This window comes from Acanthopagrus latus, chromosome 6 (assembly GCF_904848185.1).
Source record: "Acanthopagrus latus isolate v.2019 chromosome 6, fAcaLat1.1, whole genome shotgun sequence".
Taxonomy (NCBI): domain Eukaryota; kingdom Metazoa; phylum Chordata; class Actinopteri; order Spariformes; family Sparidae; genus Acanthopagrus; species Acanthopagrus latus.
The window spans coordinates 21974604-21999926 of NC_051044.1; the positions used below are offsets into that span (position 1 = coordinate 21974604).

General features: G+C 45.2%; 1 protein-coding gene across 4 annotated transcripts in view; it reads left to right on the forward strand.

The window, feature by feature from the left end:
- Window positions 1-285: 285 nt before the first annotated feature.
- Window positions 286-25323, forward strand: part of plxna1b (plexin A1b) — a 189371-nt gene continuing 164333 nt past the window's right edge. For 2 of the 4 annotated variants that reach the window (XM_037100802.1, XM_037100801.1), the window contains exon 1: window positions 287-2249. The gene's annotated coding sequence lies outside the window, so the exon portion shown is untranslated. Of the gene's footprint in view, window positions 2250-25323 lie in introns of all 4 variants that reach the window. The other 2 variants (XM_037100800.1, XM_037100803.1) reach the window with 2 other exon arrangements.

Consider the following 25323-nt stretch of genomic DNA (forward strand, 5'->3'; position numbering starts at 1 on the left):
AGTACAGTGTGAACAATGTGGTGACAGACTTCTGTATAAAATTAAATGAGGACTTCTGGGAGTATTCGTACCTCGAATGTAAGACTCCCAGAAGGACTTTTAAACACGTGTCAGGTGTTCTCTAGCAAAATGTACCTCTGAGGAAATATTGCTCGTTCATCCATTAAAAAGCTTTATTTCCTGTCTTTTGCCACTTTCCCCTCTGTGTCAGGTTACAGCAAAAATATGACAAAGACAATGAAAGCAGTCATTACAATACAACACAGCGCTGCTGGGTTTCAGTAATCACTTCTTTTCCTCAGACTGACAAGGGAGCTTTTCTTTTTTTTGCTGGAAAAGTGTGTATACAAAAGTTCAAATCGGAAGATCAGAACATAACATTAACACATTTTAACACAACCGAGAACCTGAAAAACGTCAATTTTTCTAGTTTCTTATTCTCTTTTGCAGCACTTGTGTTTTTTTTTTAATGGTCTCATACTGTGCGCTCATTGTTATGCATAAAAAAACAAGACAAATTCCTTCTAGGCTGTGTAATCAACTACTTGGAAGTGAACTAGATTCTGATTATATAGTTCCACCATATGTAATCCACGTATCTATTGCTGTATATATTGTATTTTCAAAAGATATTTTATTGGGTCAAGTACAGGACGACAAAGCATTTCACTGCACAATGTTAGGATATGTTGAGTACGAGACAAAAAATACTTAAAAATTTGCCAGAAAAAAAGATAAATATAAAATAACCATACATTAATGACTAGGTAACATCTAATGAAAAGAGTTAAGACATAAAATCAGAATCATCTTTATTGGCCAAGTACTTATTAGGGCTGTCACATTACCAGATTTTCACCACACAATTATTATGGCCAAAGAAATTCACCGTAACAATATAATAAAGAGTTTTATAAGAGAGTTACAGAGTCTGTAATCATAACTGTGAATAAAATGCACAAAAAGATGAGTAAAAAGTGAAAAAGCAACCAGATGAACCGATAAATCCACAAGTTCTAAAACCTGCACTTGATTAATTGCAGGTAGTTATCAGATGTGTATTATTAAAATATATCAACATTTCATTATTTAATATCACGGTTATCGTCAGTATTGGTATATCACGACACCCCAAGTACCCATTAGGGGAAGACCCATGTGGCTTTTTCAGGGCTGATATGAATTATTAGCATTCAAGGATACTGAAAACTGATATCTGGGACCGAATTCATTTGCAGTAAAAATTCAACTCTTTGTGTATAAAACAGCCCATGACGCAACAAACCTACGTACAGTTTATACAAGCACTGTCCTTAGGTACTTAATTTGAGTATTTCCATTTTCTGCTGCTTTATACTTCCTCTCCGCTGCATGTATTTGATACATTTAGTTACCTTGCAGATTCAGATTACTCAGTGTTTAGAGGCTATCAATTGGTTAATGTTGTGGATGGGACATTGTTTGAGAGGATGTAGCGTCAGTGACAAAGGAGCACATTTTTTAACGAGGCTTATTATGTCAGCAACAGAAAAATAACAGATAACGAACATCTGAAAATGCTGAATATCTGTCTTATGATCGGCCAGGCTTGGCAATCGGTCCAACCCTAGTACACATACAAGGAGTTTGACTTGTGATGATCCTTTCACAGAAATAGACATGCAGCTGGAAACAACAAGAACCAAGAAAATAAGTTACAGGTAAGGAATAAAGAATGGAGGTAGGTTTATTTACAGCACTGTACACTGTTAACGGTCAACACCATTGACAGTGTATGTACACTAAGGAGTTAACTGTTGTGTGGTGCAAAGAAATAATAAACAGCCACTGAATAAATATGAGTACATGGGGTGGATGGATTATGTGCGTGTATACATGTGTATAAAATAAACAAAGCGTGTGAATAAGTGCTGTGAAGGCGGCCACATTAAATATGGATGTACTGTAGAGGACTCCCACACTTGTCTCTGTCACACCTGGAGTCGGCCCGGGGCGCCCTCTATGGGCTCAGATGGGTACTGCAGCAGCAGGGGCGCCTCCTCTCTGCCCCCCTCCCCCTCCTTCTCCTCCTCCTCCTCCTCCTCCTCCCTCCTGGAGCCGGAGTTGCATTCCTCTCCTCTCCTCCCCATTCACACGCAGGGAGCCGCCGGAGAGAGAGCACCGCCGCTCCGTGACCAGAGTGGAATGTCCCCAAGTTTTGGAATTTAAAACCATGGCGAGGATATCTGAAAGAAGGATCACTTGAATCTGTAAGTACCGGGAAAACTCCGGACTCCGCGGTGCTGCGCTTTTCTTTTTTTGTTGTTCAATTTCTTTTTTTATAACCGTGCGGAAGGGAGTGAAGGAAGGAGCGGGTTTTTTCATTTGGTTGGTGTAGCCGGCTGAAATATTTAGGTTACATTTTTCTCCCCCCTCTACCTCCTCCTCTCCTCTCCAGTGCTCCTTGTGCTGCTGAGTTTGTCGTGTTTCTCCCCCCCTCCTCTGCTTCGGGTTTGGTTCGTCCACGAGTTTTTTCTCTGAAGAGCAGGAGGCTCCAGCCGCCAAACACGGGGGAGAAGAGGGGGAGAGAGCGCAGTCCGTGTGTCCGCGTGTCGGTGTGTGTGGAGAGGGCAGCCTTGTGTTTGTGTCAGCGCTGTGTTTCAATGTGCGCCCCGGTGTGACCACCAGTCGGGATTTGTCCGCACCAAAAAAAAAAACCCCAAAAACAAAAACCCTGCAAAACTGCAGATTAAATCGGGCGCCGAACGAGTCTCCGGCTTGCTAACTTTAATTAATTCTCACATTTCTTCCCATTTTGTCGTTTTTTCGCTGAACACCTGGCGCTCGAAACTAAAAAAAAGGCTTGTAAGTCAGCACGGGTTTGGTGCAGTGTGAGCCGAGTTGGAGGGACGTCGGCTGCGGTAAAGAAAAGAAGGGGAAAAAAAGACTTTTTTTCAGTGTGTAAAGCTTCTTGCTGTGATATCGTGTGCAGTGTTGTTGTTGTTTTTTTTGTTTTTTTTGTTTTGGAGAGGCCGGCGGGTTTTATCTGTCTGTTGCATTGCCTCGGAGGAGGAATGCCTCCACCGCCATGTATAATTACAGGTATTCACGGAGCTGACACTCACTGTCGCCTGGATAAGTAGTCCGGGGAGCCTGGAGGAGGCTGCAGCGTGGCTCCACGTTAGCGCCCATGCTTGTTTATTATTATTACTATTAGTATTGTTATTATTCTACACATATACCTTTCTGACTGCATCCTGCCCCTGGCTTTTTCTTAAACGGACCTCAGGGAGGAGTTGGGTGTCTCCAGGGTGCACCGTCGCTGCTCGCCTCCACACACACGCGCGCACACACACACACAAAATCGATCCACCTATTAGCTTTGAAATAATTAGAAATTGTGTTGGTGTGGCGTGAATAGGAGCGTTAATCTGCTAACGAACGGGAGGGCAATTTGTGAGCTTTGTTATTCGACAGCAAGCAATTGAATCTCTCCCCCACTGAGCAGGGATGGAGAGTGGTGAGGGCTGTCTGTGGGTGTGTGGAGTGCGCATCGGGTTGTCAGCTATAGAAAATGCTCTCAGTGCTCCATCGGATTCTCCTCAGCTCTAATTTTTTATCCAAAAAAAATAAATAATCAAAAATCAAATCCTGGTTAACCAAATTAGACTATCCACCCCCCCCCGACCCCCGCACTGCTGCGTGAATTCATGTGGAACCCTATTAAAAAAAATGGATTCATGAAACATATCAGATGAGCAAGGGTTTAGGCATTTTTTTAGGAGTGGGCAAAAGAGGAGGGGGAGTGGGGGGGGCCGCGCCCCCCCCCCCCCCCCCCACACACACACACACACACACCACACACACACACATACCAAAAAAAAAAAAAATTTCATTGCAATATGGAAGAAGGACACCTGAAGAGGGTTTAAGACATCATAATAAACCTACTGGTAACTGACTGGTGCGTTCTGTCCCCTGTGCCACCACTTGAACGTCCTCCTAAGACACAGGCGCTGTGTGATAACTCTTTATCAGAAGTGACGTGACCCAGTTTTCCAGTCAAGCAGCAGCTCCTTATTGACAGTTCAGTGCGGTGACCACCGGCATTCACATGTAAATGATGCGGGGTTTGAACCGTGACATGCGTGTTTGTTTAAGAGGTGGTGCCCAGTCACAGCTCTAAATCATTCAACCACATCACAGCCGACCGACCCAGCCACACAACACCCATGTACCTAAACAAGCGTCACTTTACATGAGTGGCAGTAATGTAACATAATGTAGTGATAACTCTCTGTGTGGAAGCACATGGCCGCAGTTTTTTTTTTTTGACAGTTTATAGACTAATTGTCCAACATGAAAATAATCCTTAGCTGCAGTAAGTACATAAATAAGTGCTTTACTATAGCTGTAAGGTGCTGTAAAAACTTTAGAAATGCAGCTTGTAAAAGCTTAGAGTGCTTAAATCTGACTTGGGGAAAACGAACAGGACCCGCGTATGTAGCTGACACTTGTCTGGAAATGACAAAACGGTAAAGAAAACCCCTGATAATCTAAAGTAGACATGTGGATTATACAGTTATTTGTATTACCCATGTCCAAATCACCACCCATTCTGTTCTGACTCAAAGGCGCACTGTGTAGTTTTGGAGAGGAAATTCAAACTGACGATTTCAATATATACAATAATAATGAGGGAATGATAAACTCACAACCATAACTTAATAAACAAGCTATTCTCTGAGGAAATCAACGTCCCCAGAATACTGTTTGAGTTAGAAAGGTGGCAGGGTCTGCCAATAAAGGAAGAGAGGTTGTTTATTAAGCTTGTTAAGGCATAACAAGTTACTGAAAATCTTCCTCTTCTGATTAAGATTTTTGCCCCAAAACTATATAGTGTACCTTTTAATCTACAAGAAACAATCTCACCTGGACCATTATTCAAAAAGTTCCCACCACATGCCGCCGATGTCAGAAATTCTTTATTATTTTGGCAAAACTGCGACCTTGTACGGCATTTCACATGAAAGCCGGCAAGCCAGCCAGAAAATTACGAGCAATTTGCCTCAATCTTCCCTAATTATGATACAGATCTGCCCCACAATAGAGCAGTGGTGTCATGAATTTTGAAAGTCTGCCCTGTCCAGTCTGGCTGCCGCTGGCGTGAAGGGTAAATCTGTGATGTCCAAACTTTGGAATTTGAGCTGACATGTGCACTTTGCACCCCTCTGCTCCTGCCTTTGTGTGGCTCACCCCCCTGCGCTGCATTCCTCTGGACTTTTCAGTGAGCGGCATATTTAAAGTCTAATTAGATTGGAGATGGATGACAAAGCAGAGGAGCCGTGCTCGAGTGAGAACTGAATCGCGATCTGGCACCTAAATGTGTTTCGTTTTAGTGCACATATTGATGAAAAAGGAATTAAGGGAGAGGATTTGAATCAAATTCCATCAAGCTCACACGGGACTTCCTCAGTCGGAGTGAAAAACTACTTCACTGGGTCATTGAAATTGTTTATATATGTGAAAGGATTTTCAGTGCATAACTGTATTCTTCAGGGTATACTGTGCTGTGATTCATTGCTTTCATGTGGCTAGCCAATATATTATATGGACTGTGTTCAGGCTCCCAGTGTGCGCTGTCTGCGTGTCTATGTGTTGCTAGACTGCAAAATCCAGCTCCTTTTCCAGTTTCCCTTACTGTTGGACATTTTAAACCAGTGTGACAACCTCATCTTTAGGCATTTCCTCCTCTCCCTGTGCCTGCTCCTCTGCCGTTCCTCCTGCCTTCAGACTTCTGTTGCCACTCAGGCTTTGATCCCCAGTTTTCCTCCCTTCTTGCTCCTTCTCTTCCTGTCAGGAGTCCACTGTCATCTGCTTCTACCTCCATCCCTCCCCACCACCTCTGTCTCTCCCTGACTTTTTCTTACTCCCATTTTTTTCTGATCCGTCTCCCCATTCCCCCACCCTCTCTCCTGCGCTCTTCACTCTTTGTCTCTTTGTCCTCCATCCTCTTTAAGGATAAGAGACCATGCACATGTGGAGCTGCAACCACTGGTCGATAAATCTATGTGTCAATAGAAACAAAATGAATTGCCAAAAATTTAGATGATCAGTTAATCATTTGATGAATACAGCTTCTTCAGTGTGAGGATTTTGCTGCTTTTCTTCAGCATGATGAGTCTTTGGGTTTTGGGCAGTTGTTTGGACAGCAGAAGCAATCTGAAGAAGTCTCTTTGGGCTTTGCACCCAGCAATTTACACAATTTTATGGACTAAACTGGATTAGTCTATTAATTGACAGTTGCAGCCCTATTGTACATGTAACTTGCTAATTCTTCCATCCTCAACCTCGATCTCATCTCTCTCTCTTTTAAGACCCCCTGGCACAATTTTGTAGTACATTTGTAGTGAGATGAAACGTCAGTGCCCACTCGTTGCTGCTCCTTGGCTCAGTGCATGAAGAAGAATTTAATACCACTAGAGGATCTCCCCTCAGACCGGTACACGGGTTATGTCAGAGAGCGGCGGGTACGCCATTGGTCTAAACTCTCTCTCTCTCTCCCATGTGTGATGGAGGGCTTCCTTGGCAGAGCAGAGCTGTAATGCAATATCTGCTTTCATATTGTAGCCGGTGGAGATGGTGTGTTTTTATTACATAAGTTTTCATTTGTGTCAGTCTTGCTAAAGAGGTTAGCCGTGTTGCTGGCGCTGTGCTCTGAGCGCGCTTCATTCGATCTGTGCTCGTCTGTCTCTTTGCTCGTCTGTAACTCCGCAGTTTTCTCGTCTTCATCTTCTGTCGCTTCCTCTCTTGCTTCTCCGTCTCCGTCCGAGCCTTGTCCCATCCTCCCTATTTCACTCTGTTGAAGTGTTTTTACTCTGTCTCTCTGGGGTTCGTGTGGCACCCCGGGGCGAGGAGCCACACAGCAGCAGAAATATTAAAACGCACTAAAGAGGGACAGCAGCAGGGCTCTACCCGAGGGCCGTGTCGTACACACACACATCCACAGAAACACACACACACACAGCTCTCATGGTGCTAACACCTCTCCAGCCGACAAGCCTTAATATGAAATAAACTCACTCGCCAATACCTGGCGGGCCTGTCTTGACTGACTGCTCAAATAGGAATGACCTCCATTTGGCCCAAATAAGAAGCTGGGATAGAGAGTCAGTGGGCGGTGTGTTGAACCGCAAAAGTGCCGCCGCATTACGAATCATATCAAGAGGTGAGTTTGCAGGTGAGCCAGCAGCATAAACCCTCATCAGTGCCAATCAGCTGAATTTGAAGGCAGACTGAGCTATCTGCAAGCTTCATCACATTTTTAAGAAGGAGGGTGCACGCTGGGGGCAAGCAGTTTTATTTTGGTCCCGGGAAACTGCCAGAATTAGAGAGGATGCACGAAGTGAACGCCAGCATGGAGAATTTGAAATGAAAGCTTGGTCTGTATTGTTTGACGCTTTGACCCTCTTAAAAAAAGATTCCTTGTTGCATCCCTCACTTCAGATGTAGCCAAATAAATATGAACACTGTGGTGGCAGAACAGCCAGAAAATGGCATTTTTTTTCTTTGAGGGAAGCAGCCTTAGTTTCTCTTTCTCTGTCGTGCTCATCCAAGTGAACTGTCTGTTATGTATAATTAATTTTCTCCTCTCTCCCAGTTTATTTTTATCGCCCACTTTTAACCATTCCTTCAAAGGACCCCTCCCCCGCGTCCGTCCTCCACAGTGCCTGCTGAAAGTGACAGCTGCTCGCGTACGGGGGATGCTTTTTGAAGCAGGCACTAAAAAGGCCACTCACTCAAGACAACTTGCAATAGAAAAATCTCTGCCGCTCTGACAGTATCAAACACATGCCTGCTAATCTGGCTCCAAATTGAAAATAAACTTCGTCTCCACTGTAGTCTGTGCCGCCTGTAGGGGTACAGAATTTACATGGTCTCCTTTTGTTCAAAGAGTTGTTGATTAGTTTGGTTGAAATGGAAAGCAGAGCGATGAGATTGACTTAAGTAGGGCATGGAGAAGTTCTCTTGTTCATCAGTTTGCAGGCACTTCATTTTATTGACAGGAGCACTGCGTTGGATTTAGTTTCTTGTAAATATCAAAATGACAATCTTAGGAAATTTGTGACATCAGCTTTGATCCAAACCATAGAAACACTGTCATTGGTTGTTTTTGACCCTCAGCCACTGGCACGTCACCACTGAGATTGAGTTACAGTCACCCTGAAGCTTCTGCCTGAAGGTCCAAACATGCAGTATTGACCCTGGTTCCACTCCTGACCTAGTGGCCTTGTGTAGAAATCCCTCCACCCCTGCAGCTAGTGGGCACAGCCTCAGCATATGAGGTTTCCCCCCGGCATGCTAATGCTCTCGTCAGCATTCTGTCCATCTCCCCTCAGACACTGACTCAGGCAAGCAGCTCGGGCCCCTGATTTGCGTGGGCATAAAAATGGCTCCTCTTGTTGCATTTCCTCCTGTGAAGAAGAGCTGAGGCTTGCTATCGATCAGGAAGTCACAGTTCCTTTCTGTAACAAAAGACAACAACCATACCTCCCATCTATACTTTCTGATTTTATTGCGAAGGTGCACATCTGGTCAGATAGATTGCATTTGTTCTAGTTATTCCTGTATAATTTCTGTTCCCAGGTCAGTCTTGAAACCTCCCCACTAACTAGTAAGAATCGTGCAGGGGTGTTTATTTTGGCATCAGATTGCTTCCACATTTGATTTATTTGGAATCCACAGACAGCTGTTGAATGCTTCACTATAACTGGTGTTCATTATTTATTGTAACATTTTAAAGCTCTACAAGATGAATTTGTAAAGATTGGACAGTTTGCAATGCAACTACTCAGTGGTGTCACCATTTCTTCTCTTTACATGCATTTGTGGTTTCTCTCCATGCCTCAATTATGGTTTTGAACTTTGTTAGTCTAGTAGAGTTTCGAGGCTCTGCTCCTCTCAAGATGATGTTGTAATTTACTGTAAACTATGGTAATGAACAACAACCACGGTCAGCCCAAAACAAGTAGATTGCAGATAAGTTTGCGCAGGTGTTGAACTAGCTTGTCACTGAGCAGCAGTTCTCCCTCATTCTTGGGAAGGTAGGTAGACAATTAAGATTAAAATCTCCCAGAATATTCCCTACAAAGACCAACAGGCAGTGGACAATAAGTAATAAAAGTACGACACTATTTTTCTGTTATGAATGCACCAAAAATGTTGTCGGGGGCCATCACCTTACCCAATATTTGCCTTCCTAAATTCCCCCTGAGCAAAGAACACTAAATCCCTCTGGATTCACTGCAAAAAAGGCAGCTCTTTGAGTGGATTGTATCAGGCCCAGCCTGTCAGCATCACTGGCAGAAAGTGTGTGTTACTGATGCTGAGATAGTCTCAGTTTAGATGAGGGAGCCTACTGGTTGTTTACCGTGCTCACCAGAGTCTGTCTGCCTCTTCAGGCATGTTTGGCTTGTTAATGAGAACCACTGTGTGAGAGAGGAGCCTGCGCACTGTGGGTGTGTGCCTGTGCATGTATTTGCATTGAGATAAGCAGTGCATCATCAGTGCGTGTGTTGATGTGCACACATGGCATGCAGACGGATGGTATACAGGACACTATCTGAATGTGTTTGTGTGCGAGCGAGCATGGGCACTCCTCATGTTTAATGTAAGGTAACTCTGTGCAGTGTAAAGAGAGATGAAAACGGGGAAGAGTTTAAACAGGCACATAGCCATTTATTGTTGTGATTAATGTTAATGGAGCAGCAACTCATAATTGCTCACTTGTTTTTTTTCCCACCATCTCGGCCTCTGCATCTCCCACTTCTTCATTCCTGTCTTCCATCCTCTGTCCACCCTTCCTGCACACACACACACACACACCCTCCTGGTTTCTGTTGTATTTACCAAGGGTAATCTTAAATAATTTAGGTCTGCTCTCCCCAGCCCTGTAAATAAGACTAATACAAGGCGGGCCTTTGAAGAGAGCCACTTGCCCAGGGAAAGCATGGCCGAGGGCGAGCCTATAAATCAGCGAGCCGCCTGTCTGGCCCCTTTTACTGTGGCTGCGTGTTGTGAACTAGCCAACAACAAGCCCCATGTTAGCGGAAGAAAGGGGCGGCTTATTCCAGAGAGGTCAGCAGTGTGATTGTGTCGCCCCTGAGGCAGTGGTGGCGACACTGAGAAAGTAGGTGCATATGCATGTAGGACACATGTAGGATCACACACCCTTTCTCTTTTCTTCCTTATTTGCATTCTGGCTTATAAGGACGTACACTCCATGGCTCATAAACCACACACTCTGATGTCAGCACCGGTGTGTTTACCAGATGGAGATAAGTGCTCATTTATTCATTTTGTTTACCACTCATGTTTTTCCCATGAGTGCCTGGCACTCTTCAGATATGGGCTGGTGCTTCTGGCTAGTTTGATGTGTGTGTGTGTGTGTGTGTGTGTGTGTACGTACATGCGTGTGTACATGCGAGTTTGGTGAAGTCTTATGTCGACGGACTCACTTCACAGAAAACCAATAAAACCAGTCAATAAAGGGAAAAAAACATGTAAGTTTTTCAGTGTAAAGTAACAGGCAGTTAGCCTTCTTAAATCCTCCATGCGATCCCACTTCAGCTGCAAAAAGAAGGGTAGATTTTGAGTAGCTTTAGCCCTAAATCACTTTGGAGCACTTCCCAGCCTCTCACCTCCCTGCGTTTACCTTGCAGTAGCCACTTTTCCACAGCAGGGCCAAGTGGGACCTGTCAGGTTTTGTGGCCAGCTCCAAACTTTTCTAAGCCCTGACTGAAAGCAGGATTAGCTTATTTTAAAACTGTAGCACAGATGACAAATGATTTCTGTTAGTAACGGATGCCCAAGAGAACCACAGAAATGTTATTTTGAAGAAAATTGGAGCATAAATAATAGTGCAAGCCTGTAAGGGTTCGTAAGAGGCACATGGCTACTTACTCTAGCCTAATCACAGTGTCCTTCTCTGAGAAATAGTTTGGATTCCTGGCAGCCATCACTCCATGCTTATGGTGGAGCCAAATTCAAGTTGTCAAACAACAAATGTAGTCTGAAATTGCCATTAAAACTGAGCTGAAGCGGCATGGAATATCCTAAACCTCCTCCTCCTATTTCTGCCTCCTTTTCTTTACACCACCTCTTTGTCAGCTCCCTCTTTTGTGCTCTTCTCAAAGGGTTAAAGAGGGGAGAAGTGATGAGTAGCCCGCCGAGTCTGGCCTTCATTGTGCATTGGCATTGTGCCACTGCATAGCATGTTGACTATAGGCACATGTACAAGGGACTTTTTCTCTATTCACAGGTGCTACAGTTACCCAGTAACACTACCTTGTGCAAATCCATGCAAATGCTTTCTGAAAGTTAGTGACATTGGCAAGCTAATGACACATTTTATAGGAAGCAAATAGGATAGGATGCAAAAGGGCCACAAATAAGGTTTTAAAACTTTCATTTTGCATATCATTGCTTCTCTCTTGGCCTACAACCTCCTTGGAGGCGCTGCTAAACAGCTTGGAGACTGTCCTACTAACATCCAACAACTTAAGACAAAAGTTTTGGGATGTTCCTCAAAAACCAGTTGTTTTCCCTCCGGTCCCTCAGTGGAAACATGTGCTCAAGGACCATAAAACCCCCTTTTCCCTCCCTTTCCTCCCTTACAAAGCTTGTTAAGGGGAAAACCACTCGACAGCATGTTGTGCAGAACATCGGCGGCTGCTCAGCCTAATTCTTTTAGCAGACCTGGGCTAGCTCCGCGCCGCAACAACGTGAATCCCGGGGGTGCTTTTAAGTCGCCTCTCCCTCCTCGACCCCCTGCAGAGGGGAGGCAAGCAGAGCAGGGGGAGTCTGGGAATAAGTACTCCAGGCCAGACAATGGCAGACCTCCTAGAAGGGGGTGGGGTGTTGATTGTACCCAGAAATGGAAGAAGAGCAGGTGGAGGAGGGTACGGAGGGGGAGGTCAGAGGTTAGACTGATCCCTACTTTAAAGGTGGAGTGGGGCCATGCTGCATTTATTGCCAGGACCCTCGTGTTGCTTTTTGCCCAGCCTGGGGTGGATCTCTGAGCTGCTACTGCATCATGGGGGAGGGGCATTTGGGTGGGTGTGAGTGCGAGCCACGCATTGCTATCCCATGATGGCCCAGTTGTGCTTGGTGACCTCTGACCCCTGCCGCTTCTCCCCTCACCAGGAGCTGTCACACAGGTCAGCGGTGTGCCAACTCCCACGTGAGGAGAGGTAGGGTAATGAGGAGTGTCTGTAAGTGTTGCGTCTGCCTATTTTTGCTCCGGCGAGTCTGTTCTCTCAGCTGGTAGATTTTCTGGAGCAGATAAGGAAGCAGAGCATGTGATGAAGCAGCCAGCATACATGAAGGAATGCGTCAGCGATACCATTCAGCTCTTGTCGGGCCACCGCATTCCAAATGAAATGGGGTGTGTAACTTGTGACTGGTGTGATGTGCTGATGCGTGGCAGCTGGGAGGAGTAGCTTCCTTTCTCTCCAAGTCTTTCTCCTGGGGACCGCCCCCCTCCTCCTCTGCCTTACCAAGATCCATGATTCCCCTGGTTTCCATTGCATGTGCAGGAATGTGGCTGTTCTGGTTGATAGGCTTGGCTCTCCATTTTTACCCGAGTGTGACCTCATTTGGCTCTTGAGATCAGCGTGACATGGCCCCCGGTGCACCAGCAGACTCTCTCCGCCTGCCCTCTGACACATGACAGATAGTATTTGTTCAACTGGCACTTGAGGCTACACTGAATGTTGAGTGCAGCTTGAAAACAATGCCATAAAGCCAATGATTAATTTTAGAGCAGACAAACAGGGCAGGAAAGGTTACATTATCCAACCAAAGACATCATCGAGCTGAAACATTAGTCCTTTGTGACCTTTCTTTACAAACTCCTAAAGAAGACACATTAGCGAGGCATCACCACATGTGCTCTTCTCAAAGCATGGCACAAGCTGTTTTTAGCTCATTCAAGAGGCACACCTCATCCTGCCCTCGGCAATCAGCGCCACAGTCAACTTGGCCACAGCACAGACACATTTTCAAAAGTAGCCCGTCTCCCAGTCTGCTTGTAGCTGCATCAACATAAAAGCCGTGAGCGTTCAGATTTGTGAAAGGGCGGGATAGGAGAAATCTGAACAAAACGATGCCAGAGCATGCACCTCGGCCAGAAATGGCTGAGGGAAAAGAAGAAGACAACAGAGGGGTGAGGGAGGGAACTTGGCAACACTAGCTAACTCCGAACAGCAACAAGGCGGCTCGCACCAAAGAATTATAAATAATGTTGTTGTGGAGAGAAGCTCTCTGTGCAAGGCAGGGGGAGAAGAGATGAAAGTGTGGGAAAAAGAAGATGACAAAAACTCTGAAGAAGCTGAGTCAAACTTTAATTAAGGACTAAATGCAGCATTGGAACAGCTGCTGTTGCTTGCGCCACCCCGCCACACTGGCTTAACAGCTTTTTATATATTGGAGCCAAACAGATGTTACGAGGGGGTGGCGTTTTTATCGGACGAGAAGTTTTGTTTCAGGGAAGGGGAGGAAATTAAACTTACCTTCTCTTCAGAGGGGTGATTTCAGGGAATTAGAGTTAAGGTTTTTGGTGAGCTACGGTGATTTTGACACTGATCTTGTTAGCGCCCTGCATAGTTCAAAGTGGTAGTCACTGTAGAATAGAAACAGAAATATGATTGTGGACTAATAGGGCTTAGTTGTATTTGACATAGTTGGCATTTTACGCAACTGATTGCTTCCATTCATGTGTCTAATATTGAATGAGGAAGAAAACAAGGTATTGTATTAAGTTCTATATTGGTATTGGTTTCACTGTAGGGGTACTGGTATTTGTACTGGGATCGCAATTTTTTATGGGATACCCAGCCCTACATACCTGTCCTTGGTGGTCAGGGTTGTGGCATAGCATAGCTAGCTACATCCAACTTTGTGCAACTCCAAAAGTGTGTGTCTCATGTTCACATGTTTATCAACTTGCACTTGATGGAGTTTCAGTCTCTCCCTCTTCCCTGATCCAAGTGTCAGTCATCATGGGTGTGGAGGGATGCCATTTAGTTGTGCTCGCTCACCTCCTTTATCAGTGTATCTGTCTCTCCCCCTCTCTCCCTCTTTCTCATTCTGTCACTCTCCTATGGAGGATGTGATGAAAATGGCTGTTTAATCATGCAGAGAGGTCAACCAATCAAAGGGCCCGGGCCGAGTGATTTAAGGGCCTATTCAGAGCACAGCTGGAGGGAGAGGGAAAGGGAGGGCGACGGAGAGAGAGAGAGAGAGAGAGAGAGAGAGGAGAGAGATAGACAGGTTGGGGTTTGATTGCTGAATGGTGCAGGTCACCTCTCATGCACTTACCACTGGTCTCGTTTCACCAATAATTGTCCCTGATAGATTGATGTATGGGCAAGGAGATGAATGGATGGAGTGGGTAGAGGGCGGATAGGCAGGCAGACGCTCACATTAAGCACGGAGACCCGTCGGTGATGAGATACGTACACACACTCCAAACTCACACGACCTCATCAACAGCGATATAGACCCACGTCTTCCTCCCATTAACTTTGGCGGGCCGCTTACACTGTAACCGCCAAGCACACACACACCCACACACGCACACACACACACACACACACACACACACACACACACACACACACACACACACACACACACACACACACACACACACACACACACACACACACACACACACACACGGCGTCTGCAGACAAGGCAGTTCTCACCTGAATGTCAATGGGAGAGAATGACAGATGGTTGGGAGGAGCAGGGGAAGTTGAGACAGACAGAGACAGTGATTGTCTCCTGTCTCATTCTGCTGTCACACACACTCCCCCTCAAAATCAAATTTATGATATAGATATTGTAAACAGGCTCAAACTGAGTTTGACTGCTAATACCAGACACGCAGCTGAACTACCTTTCTGTCGTCGTTCAAACAAGACCTGTACGTCCTGCGCTTCGGCTTCACACATATTAATGCCAAAGCAGAATTTTATAGGCGCTTGTATAATTCTGTGCGCTTAACAGGATTATCACTTCTCAATGTCATTAAAGTGGTTACAACAATGTTTTTACACTGGGTTCTCACTGAGGCAGACAGTGCGGGCAGATGAGGCCGAGTATTTCTTGATGTGGTCACCTTATGAAAACTTAATGCAACAACTCCTGCCCTGAAAGAGTTGTAAAATGGATAGAAGTGTCAAGAAGAGTAGAAATAATGGCTATGAAGCTGAAAATTGGTGCCATTGCCTTCAGTTGTAAAGTACAGTTGCAATAGTGACCGTCATTCACCCTTATAAAGCCAAAAATGACTACTTCTGTACCTGGAGGCAGACATGGTTATGAGCTGGGTCACCCAGAGCTTATAACCCATCTTTTTTTTCATTATTAAAATAACAGCGTTGACTTGTGCGTCATTGAAGAGTAATTATTCAAATTCATCATCATAGGTGCACAGGATTGTATGACAAAATGGCTGTGCACATCTCTTTACACTGCTCAAAAACCACATGACCTAAAATCATATAAATAAATGAATGAATACAATTATCAAGTCACAAACTGAGGAAAGTTTTACTGCTTTACTCTGTTTTACGGCCGCACAAGAGCGGATACTTCAGTATTGCTTGACAGACAAATGTCGCTGGACAAATGTGTAACAACACATCAGTGGCAGATATCTTTTATAGTTGTTTTAGGTAAGAGGCTGATCGCTGTTGAGGCTCTCCTGGCATTTTGAAATTGGCATCTCACATGCCACAGCAAGCAACTTGCAGTATAAAATAAGTAATCTCTAGTGTCTTGTTATTGGTTTGCTCTATTTCGATGAAAGTGTAACGTAATCTTTTGCTTTCTCAGAAATTGTGTGTAGTCCCTCCCAGTAGCGTCAACAAGAAAGACTGAAAGGAGTTCCACCAGGTCCTGACAGGGGTATTGCCTGATAAACTTTATTGAGTCAACAGTATTGACTTTGGCTTCTGTTCAGTCATCACCCTGACATGGCAATTTTCCACAAGGTTTCTGGGTGACGCTAAATGTTTAGAAAGGACGTTTGTCACTCCTGCCCTGTATTTTCTGCCTGACTGACTCAGCTCAGTTAAATTAACAGCCAGCTAAGTAAATTTTTGTTTTGCATTCATTTACTATGCCCTGATGCATGATGCTGGCAGTTCCTGCTGAGGTTGTTTGCAAAGAAATTACATGTAATGCTGCAAAGCGCCAAAGAGAAACTACAGCTCTACAATTCATTGTTTTTCACGGGTAAGGACAACCTGTTGTGCAGGGGTAAATCAGGTAATCAGGGTTAGCAGATCAAGCTAATAATAAGAAAAAAACTTCAATTTGAGTCAATTATTTTTTAGTAGCCTTAGATGATGCAGCATCACTGGTTTGGAGGCAGACTCTGTCAACCTTTTGAGGGTATAAAATGTATGAAAAATAGTTGAAAAAAGTCAGTCTGCCATTAAACATCTTCAGATAGCTGTATTTAAAAAGTCTGTGAGATGGTCATTTCACAATGATAAAACAGGAAAAGGAAGCAGCAGATCCTCACATTTCTTTGAGCAGCTTAATAGTTAAATCAGTCAATTAATCATTAACATTTTCTTCTCATATTCTATCAATTAGCTAATAGTTTGAGACCTTAATCATGATGAAGATCTCCTTTTTTTCACAGTGTACTCTGATAAACCTGCAGGGAGATGAGGAGCGGTATCCGTGTCTGTTTCACAGCTGCAGTGTTCAGCGGCAGAGATTTTGATACTCTGTGCTCACCGCAGCCCTGCTTGTGTTTCTGATACAGCCGATGAGTTAGTATTTGTAGAGTGCCACTCCAACAGATAGCTGGCCTCTTCCTCTCTCTTTCTCTTCCTCCCTCCCCGTCTCTCTGACCTTGCGTCGGCGTGTGCTGATGAGCGCTGAGTGGATACACTCGTGAGTGGTGTGTGTGTGTGCGCGCTCTGCAGAAACCGTGGGAGCTCCATTTGTTGTGTAAATGCAAGCCGCTAATTGACTGCCGGGCACGCAGCCTCTCCTTCACCGGCTGAACCCTGCCCTCCGCCAGGTCCCGGGGATCCTGCCAGGGGAATGTTTGCCCACCCCCCTGTGCACACACACATCCACACGCGCGCACAACACCCTCCCTTTCTCCCTCCTCCTCTGTCGGAGCAGGCCTGGCACTGGGCCAAAATGAGGATGGGCACAGCGCAGGCCTCTCTCTGTTCTCTGTCTCTGTCTGCCTCTCTGTCGAGCTCTCGTAATGAAAAGCTACACAGCATTTACTCACCATAACGTGCTGTGCTTTTTGACACTCTTTTGATACAATTTCTCATCTCGAAAAAACACAATGAGGTCTCTTATAAACTGATTTCACAATTGCACGAATTTGATCTTTTTCCGAAATTTGAAATCCTACCATCTTTTGCAGTAGATGCCAGCCCTAATAATGCCACTTTTAGATGAAGTAACCCTGCCGACAATAGTGCCAACATTGAAGCCATTGTTAAGTTAGGGCCCAGTCCACTAGCCACAGTAGCCATATCAGTGTAAGCCTCAGTGGTAAGCCCACGTGAGACACTTAGCCCAACTGTTGGTTGGCTAGAGGCCCAGTCTGATCTCAGCCATGCTGAAACAGAGCGGTTTTTATGTAAAGCTGGCTGAATTAACAGCCCGTAGCTACAGATATCGCCCTCTTGACCTCTCCACTGAGTATTTGTGTCTCTCTCTAATTTCGCATGTAAGTGCTTATATTCAGATGTCGGGGTAAGTTGGTCGAATGATTGATATGTTAGTGTTCTATGCAAAAATATATACGATGTAGGAAATGGTGGTGGGCGATAATCACAACTTGAAATCATGTCTTTTTTCTCAAAATTGAGTCTTATAGACTATAGCCAAACCTGAAACAGCCTTGCAGCATTAAAACATAATATTTCAACAAGATGGCACAAGTTCCCAGTCCTGCATGTTAGCGACCTATAATTCCCCATGCATTCAATACCTTCAAGATCGACCACAATCTAAAATCATTCTACCAAGACATCTCAGTCTGAATACCTCTTGCGGTATGCTGGATCATCCTATGCAGTTCCTGTTTCTACAGAGGAAGTTGTTGTTCATGGGTTAATATGCAGGGTGATGAGGGTCCTCACAAGGTTTCCTGATCCAGAACAGTGGTCAGACATGTTGCTGGATCATGAATGCAAAGAAATCTGCGTTGAAACATTGACAGAAATTGAAATGGCTCACATGGCCCAGAGATGGCTTAGTGCTAGTCAGATTGTGTAGAGTGAGTTTTGAGTGCATCATGGAAACTGTTACGAAAGAAGTATAATCAGAATTACAATACTTTGTGGGTACAAAAACACACACGCACACACCCAGGATTAGACCTCCCGTGCTCAGGTTTTCCCAGGCCAGTCCATTGTTCTGCAGAGGTAAACATCAGGGAGCACCGAGAGGAACAGACAAACAATAAACTGACACACTCTCCCGTAACATTCTTGTTTAGACTGCAAACACAAAAGAGCAAGTGTGTGTGTGTGTGTGTGTGTGTGTTTGTGTGTGTGCATGTGTGAATGCACCATTAACTGCAGTCCTGAGAAACAGGAGGAACGTCAAGTTGCGGTGCGGGACCTGGTGCAGAAGAATGGCAACTTGCTGATTTTGTACCATTAACCTTCCCACGGTTCGAGGCATCCAAATGTCAGCTGCGTCACTTTTCCATTCTTGGCGGTTCAGAAATGCTGAGAATGCAGCGGATTGGCAGCAATTCAGTCCAATAGGTAGCCACAGTTAAATTCTCTGTCGTGTCAAGTTGTTTGATGTGATATTCACATTGGACTTCACAGTATTTGTGCATGGTATGCACAAGAATGGCGCTTGACTTTCAAAACTGGCTTACCTTTAAATGTTAAGGACTATTATTTTAGGCGCTCGATGGCAGCAAATGAGACACAAAGAGACAAAGGCAAGGATTTAACATCAAGCTCGCCACTTATGCTCCAGAGACAACAACAATAGGATTAGCTGGCACTCTAAATAACTAAAGCCCAGGCCAAGCCTCTTATACTGACACAAGACCCTTTTAGATGTATGTTAATGTGGTCACCAGTCATTTTAATACAATAATTTGCCTTAAATGTGCAAAATGAGTGATGTCATGAAGGATATTGAGGATGTCATGGTCCCTGTCATCTTCCCTGGTTGTGTATACATTTCATAGTGTCATGTACTAAATGAGTGGAGCTGTTAATTCCCAAAGTTGCACAACAAGTCTGATTCACCACAGCGGCAGCAACAGAGAAGGAACATCCAGTATCCACAAGTGGAATCAAAAACAGATTTGGAAGGAGAGGTTGATTTGAGGTTATCACTGTCGAGGACCATTAAAAGCAAATGCATTTCCTGTTTTGATCCCCACTGTAATCCGCACCTCTGCGCCGCAAACACATTTACTGCCAATGAAGCTTATTGAATCATATTGACTGTATGTGGAAGTGGAGGGGGGGGGGTGAGAGAGACAGAGAGAGAGAGAGAGAGAGAGAGAGAGAGAGAGAGAGAGAGAAGGCACCAAAAGTGGAGCGAGGGAATGAAAGGCAAAAAAGAGGAAGTGAAACTGAGAGATGAGCAGAAACGTAGAGTTTAAACACAGAGCTGAGCGGGAGGACGAGGAGCGAGGGAGTGAGGAGGAAAGCGGGAAAGTAACAGAGAGCAAAGAGCAAATTGCTCTTCCCCCCTGCTAGCTGCACCAGCAGTATTGCAGCCAGACAGGCAGTGTTGAATCTGAGTCAGCAAGACTTGAACTGGGGCCCTAGCCTATAGCCCCGGGGCCGCTTGTAACACACACACACACACACACACATGCACACTCACGGATTCACACAGACACGGTGTCAGACCTGTCGCTCCATTCTCTTCAGCCCTCCAGCTCCTGCCCTAACTATAGCTGTTCAGCCAACCACTCTTAATTAGTAGCTGCTGCTGCCGCCTGCCCTGCCCCGGCGCCACTGTGGTAAAGCCCCAGCCCCACGTCTGTGTGTGTGTGTGATGGGTTTCACTTTGTTTACTCTGTGCATCGGCTGTAATGGTTGTGCTGTGTATGCATGCTTTCTATGTGACATTCCGTATGCGTGGAGGCGTTACAGGTGGAGCAGAAACAAACTAAAGATAACATTTTGCTGTGTCTGCTCAACAGATTTTGGCTGTATTGTGCATCGTATTGTTGTACCACATGCTCTGTCTCTTAAGTCTCCTTTTAACTCAATCTTTCTCCTGTTGCCGCTCAATAGGGCTGCCACTTCTAAGCTGCCTTCACAGAGGAGAGCTAAAAAATGCCTTTTCACTGCCACTTCTGGAAGATCACATTGAGTTAGTGCGTGAGGGTAGACGTGCTCGGGAGGCTAAAGAGACTCAAAGACTGTCAGGGAAATCTATATTTCCCCCATTTCCGATGATCTGGGAGCGCTTCAGTAACAGACTGTTGACTTCACAGTTCCAGGAGATGGCTTCAGGATCCAGTTTCACTGTTGTTCTTGTTGAGGTTTATGCCTGTCAAGAGAGCCAAGTGTGTGTTCGCTTTCGTGCACATTCGCTTGTATTTATTGCTTAAATACTTGGCCGTACTTCAGCGACCACAGGAGACGAAGACGGTATTGCACGCAGTTCTCTTTCTGTCTCCCTGCCCGTGTTCTAACGCCATACATTCTCCCTCCTCCTGCCTCTCAACGTGTCCTGTCATGTTCATAGTCACGAGGCGACGGCGAGGGTCTCGTCCAAGCTGTGGATTAGGCTGACATATTTCTCCCCAAGGACCCCCTCCCCAGTACAAACACATAGCTGGAACAACTCTGCCAGCCAACTACCACAGCCACGGGCCTGCTAATGAAGACCACATTACAGCAAGATAGAGAACGAGGGGGAGAAGGCTAGCTTAGCTCAGCACGGGAAACGCCACAGCTGGGAGACAGACAGTGGATAAACTTTAACTAGCCCCACATGCACACTTTCCATGCACACACACTCATATCTGCTCCTGGAGGAACACAGGCCACAAACCAGCAACACAGTGACCCAAATTAGCGGCGCCGCAGCCCCCTTTCACTCCGAGGCTGCATCTAGGCCACACAGAGTCATGTGCGCCGGTCGAAGCACCTCAAGCGTCGTCCAAACAGCGCCCGTTCACACACGACCACAGCAGTGCATACATTGATGGATGACTCAGAAATCCATTGTGAAGTGAGAGATTTGGTTGTGTGCTCAGCCGGGAGCTTGTAAAATAAATGTCTGAGAGTGCGGCGCTGCAGTTGAGGCTTTCCAGGATTTCTCTTATTTGACATGATAACAGCTTTAAGAGGTTTTTCGGTGGTGGTCAAAGCGGTTGTGGTCAGCCTACATAATCTGCCGATCTCTTTTACTCTGAGTCTCTTATTTTCATCCCTCCTCCTACTTCCCCCGCGCATCAGCTTACAGAGGAGCTTCCATGTTCCAGTGTGTTTAAGCCCCATATGTAGCTGCACAATATCCCTTCTTTCGTGACAGCGTGACGCCTGTGGGTACCCAAAAAATTAGATCAAACTAAAGAGTGCCGATCCGACCTTTAAACTGTCTGCATCTGTTCACGAGTGCACTAATTTACTGGCCCATTCCCGTCTTAGTAACCACGAGGCTTTAGTTTTAATCAAAGTTGCTTGCCGTTGCATCGTTTGACACTGCAGGTTTGGGAGAATGAATAATGTTTTTGTTTTTGTCCCCTCATAGAGCGAGTTGTCTGCCATTTGAGTATGTTTCAATTGCATTTAAGATGCTAATGTAGCCTTTGGGGTGAGCAGAAATGGCTAGAGTCTGCCGGTGCTTTGTTTTGTCCCAGTTATTCATTAGGCCTTAATAATTGCTGCATCTGGCTTCATACAAACACCACCAGGAGAAATGGATTCACTCCATTCTCCCCTCGGAAAGGTCAGGCCGTATAGCAAGACACCTCCCCGACACGCAGATTCACGATTCATGAGTCAGTCGAGTCGGAAAATGTGCTTTCTCTTGGAAGATTGAGCTGCAAACCCTGTGTGTGTGCGTGTGTGTGTGTGTGTGTGCGCTGCTGAGTTTAAGACAGGCGTTGAAATTCAAATGAGGCATGCAGGTCGAGACTTGAGTATTCCTCGGGAGAGACAGAGGCAAGGGTCTTCTGAGGATGACTCCTTTTTCTCTGCGGTGGCATTGTGGGTAGAGGTCACGAGCACGACTCTGGTGACAGCTTCTTTTCGTGGTGCGAGCCTTGACCTTTCCCCCCCCTTGTGAAATCACAAGTTTTAACAAGCCAGAACAGATCATACAAGCCATCCTTCAGCACGCCGAGGGAAGGGTCAGCCGACCTGCAGAGGAAAGTGGATTGCAGTGCAGCGATGGAGACCGGCTTAGTGCTGAATCCCATTATCAAACAGCGTTTGTCAAATAATAGGTCAAGGCCCACTTGTACCAAAGACATATTAGGTTGTGGTTTTAATTCCAGGGCTTTGTGGAACTGATTTTGCTCTGCGCAAAGCGATTTGGTAGAGAACAAAAGGTTTCTTGTATCAAATCTGTTCAGACACTGGACTGAGGGCAAAGCTTGAGCTCAGTGCTGAAGAGAATACATTGATAACAAGGCTGACAATATCTGCTGGCCCCATAGCACAAATATTGCTTTAACTTCGCTTTATATTGGGACCACAGTTGTTCATATTGATATTGATTATTTTTATGCACTTGCATGACTTTGTTGTCAACAATGGCAGGCACTTAATAAAATCAAACACCAACAGTGCTGCTATGCTGCCTGTAATTAATGACTAAAAGCCCCCATGTCTGCGCTCCATTCATGTTTTGCACCTATACTTTCCAGCGTGAAATACGTCCAAACAGTCATTACCGACACCATTTTCTTCACTTTGAAGCCGAGGGACCCAGCTAGCATAAACACCCAAACAATGTACGATAATGGCGCTCAAATAACACCTCAGCCATATTTTCAACGTGCTTTGAAAGTGGCGGTGAGTGGCTGAAATCAGCAAGAGATTGGGGAGTTATGAGTGGCAGTAGCTCCCTGGGGAACCATGGAACATGGCAGGTCATTTGCCTGCCGGTATTGGTGTGATATATTTGTACACAACGGCGAGGTGGCCAGCTGAGAATGTGGAGGGAGGGCGGTGGAGAGGTGGCGGCGACGAGGTGCTTATTCAGCAGGCTGGAATGTAATAGGAACAGAGGGGAGACTTGATCAGAGCGGGGCAAATAACATTTAAACGCACTGAAATCCACAGGGAGCAGAGTGTTTCTTATCTTGTAATGATTGCATCCCCCAGTGAGGCTGTCTCTGTCATGCACAGCAATATTCAGACCTGAGAGTGAAATTACCAGTTTCATTCATCTCCTCTGTAGGGCACACTCTGTGTGGGGCTTTGTTAGGAGAAGTTTGTCTTCTTACCGAATTCTCTTGTCAAAAAAGTTGGCGAGCGTTCAGCGAAGAGGGCACCTGTGCAGCTTCGGGCCCTTAACATCCAGTTCAGCAGTCGTCCTGTGAGCCACAAGCATACCAAAAAAAGATTTTTCATATCTACCTCGGTGTTATGTTGAACAAGATGCTGATATATTCTGTCCCTCTTCTCTTCTGTCTTTCTTTTCCCTCTCCTCCCCTCTTTGTCTCCGGCATTCCTCTCTCTCACCACTCTTCCTCTCATCTTGCCCCGCTCCCACCAGTTTCTCCTTATCTCTCTTCCTCTGCGCTCACATTTCTGTCTTTCCAACACGTCTCCCTCTGTGTTTTTCTTTCTCTCCGTGTCTTGTTCTTATCCTCCCCCCACACTCTTCCTCCCCCGGAGTTCTTCTGGGCTCTGTTGCTGTAACAAAACCAACAAGCTCTTTGGACGCCGTTTTGGCGTTGTCTCTCATCCGCCCTTTTCTCCTTTCTCTTTGTGCGCAGTCTTTTCCCTCCCTCTGTCACTTGCTACTTTTAGACACGGGAGCATCTAATGTAAACTTGGACGGACACAAAACCTGTCAGACCCACAGAACACACACACACGCCCTGTTTACACCAACGCCAGCTTTATTAATTGTGCTGTCTGCCAAGCTGAGAGACAGTTTTGGTAATATGACCTAATGAACGTGTGCTTGAGGTTGCTGTGTGTTTTGTCTCCTGTTGAATCTCCCCGCTCCCTCCCCTCGTCTGCCCTGCCAGTGACTCACAATGGCTGATGTTACTCGTCCTTCTGGACCAACCAGTAGGCCCGGCCCTTCCTTTTTGGGAGAGTTCCAAGAACAGCCAGGCGCCTTTCACAAGGCTCTGATCATGAAATGGATGTGTTGGACTAAAGACTGGATTTATGCTAGACTTGAGTGCCAGAAGTTTTTGGCCTGGGGAAGGATATTTTGGTAGAAAAGTTGGTAGATTGTTGCTTCCAGTTGGTTCCTCGTCACAAATCTGTTGTTCTTTCAGGAAACCTTAATTTATGCTTCTCATATGCTACTCTGATACACCAGCAAATACAATGTGTTTGTATGATTTTTTTTTTAAAACTGCAAACAGCCAAATTGTTCTTTGTTTTACTGGATACAAGTACAATATATAGCTATAAACAATAGTATCCTTACACAGTTTTGAATTATGCCCATTTATTTATGATGATGGTGGAGGAGTATATACTGTATAAATATTCTCATACAAAGATAATGTTTTTTTTTTTTCATTAGATTCTACTTCATTAGCATAAACAAAACAGTTGAAGAAAAATGCCCGTGGGTGTAGTGTGAAAACTCACACCTAAGAATCACAGCTAAGGTTCAATTGTGACAGTAGCAAAACTTGTTTATTAAGGCGATGCTGCCCACAGGTTTGAAAATTAAGGGCATAAAAAATCTGTAGAGCTGCAGGCTGTGATGTGTGCTAAGGTATTGTTGAGTGACATCTCTCCAAAGCCTGCCAAGTGACCTGAATTTGTCTACACAGAGAGAATAATGAAAAAGACAAATTTAATGTAACACAAACTTATCTGAGAGACAATCTCTGTTTCAGAGAGTTTATTTATAGTGTAGTGATAAATGCTCAACAATTGAAGCATTCGATTAAACCTCTTAAAACATCCTCGTAGAAGTTGTAGTGCGGCACCATACAGAGTATTGTTTTGAAGTACTTTGTCTAAGTTGAAGTGCTGCTGGGCATAGTTATGTGACAGGCACTCAGTTGCCCACTAGATGAGGAAAAAAGTTTCCCTTTTAGCTAAACATGCACAGACGGCTCTCCTCTTATCTCCCTCCATTCCTCCTCGT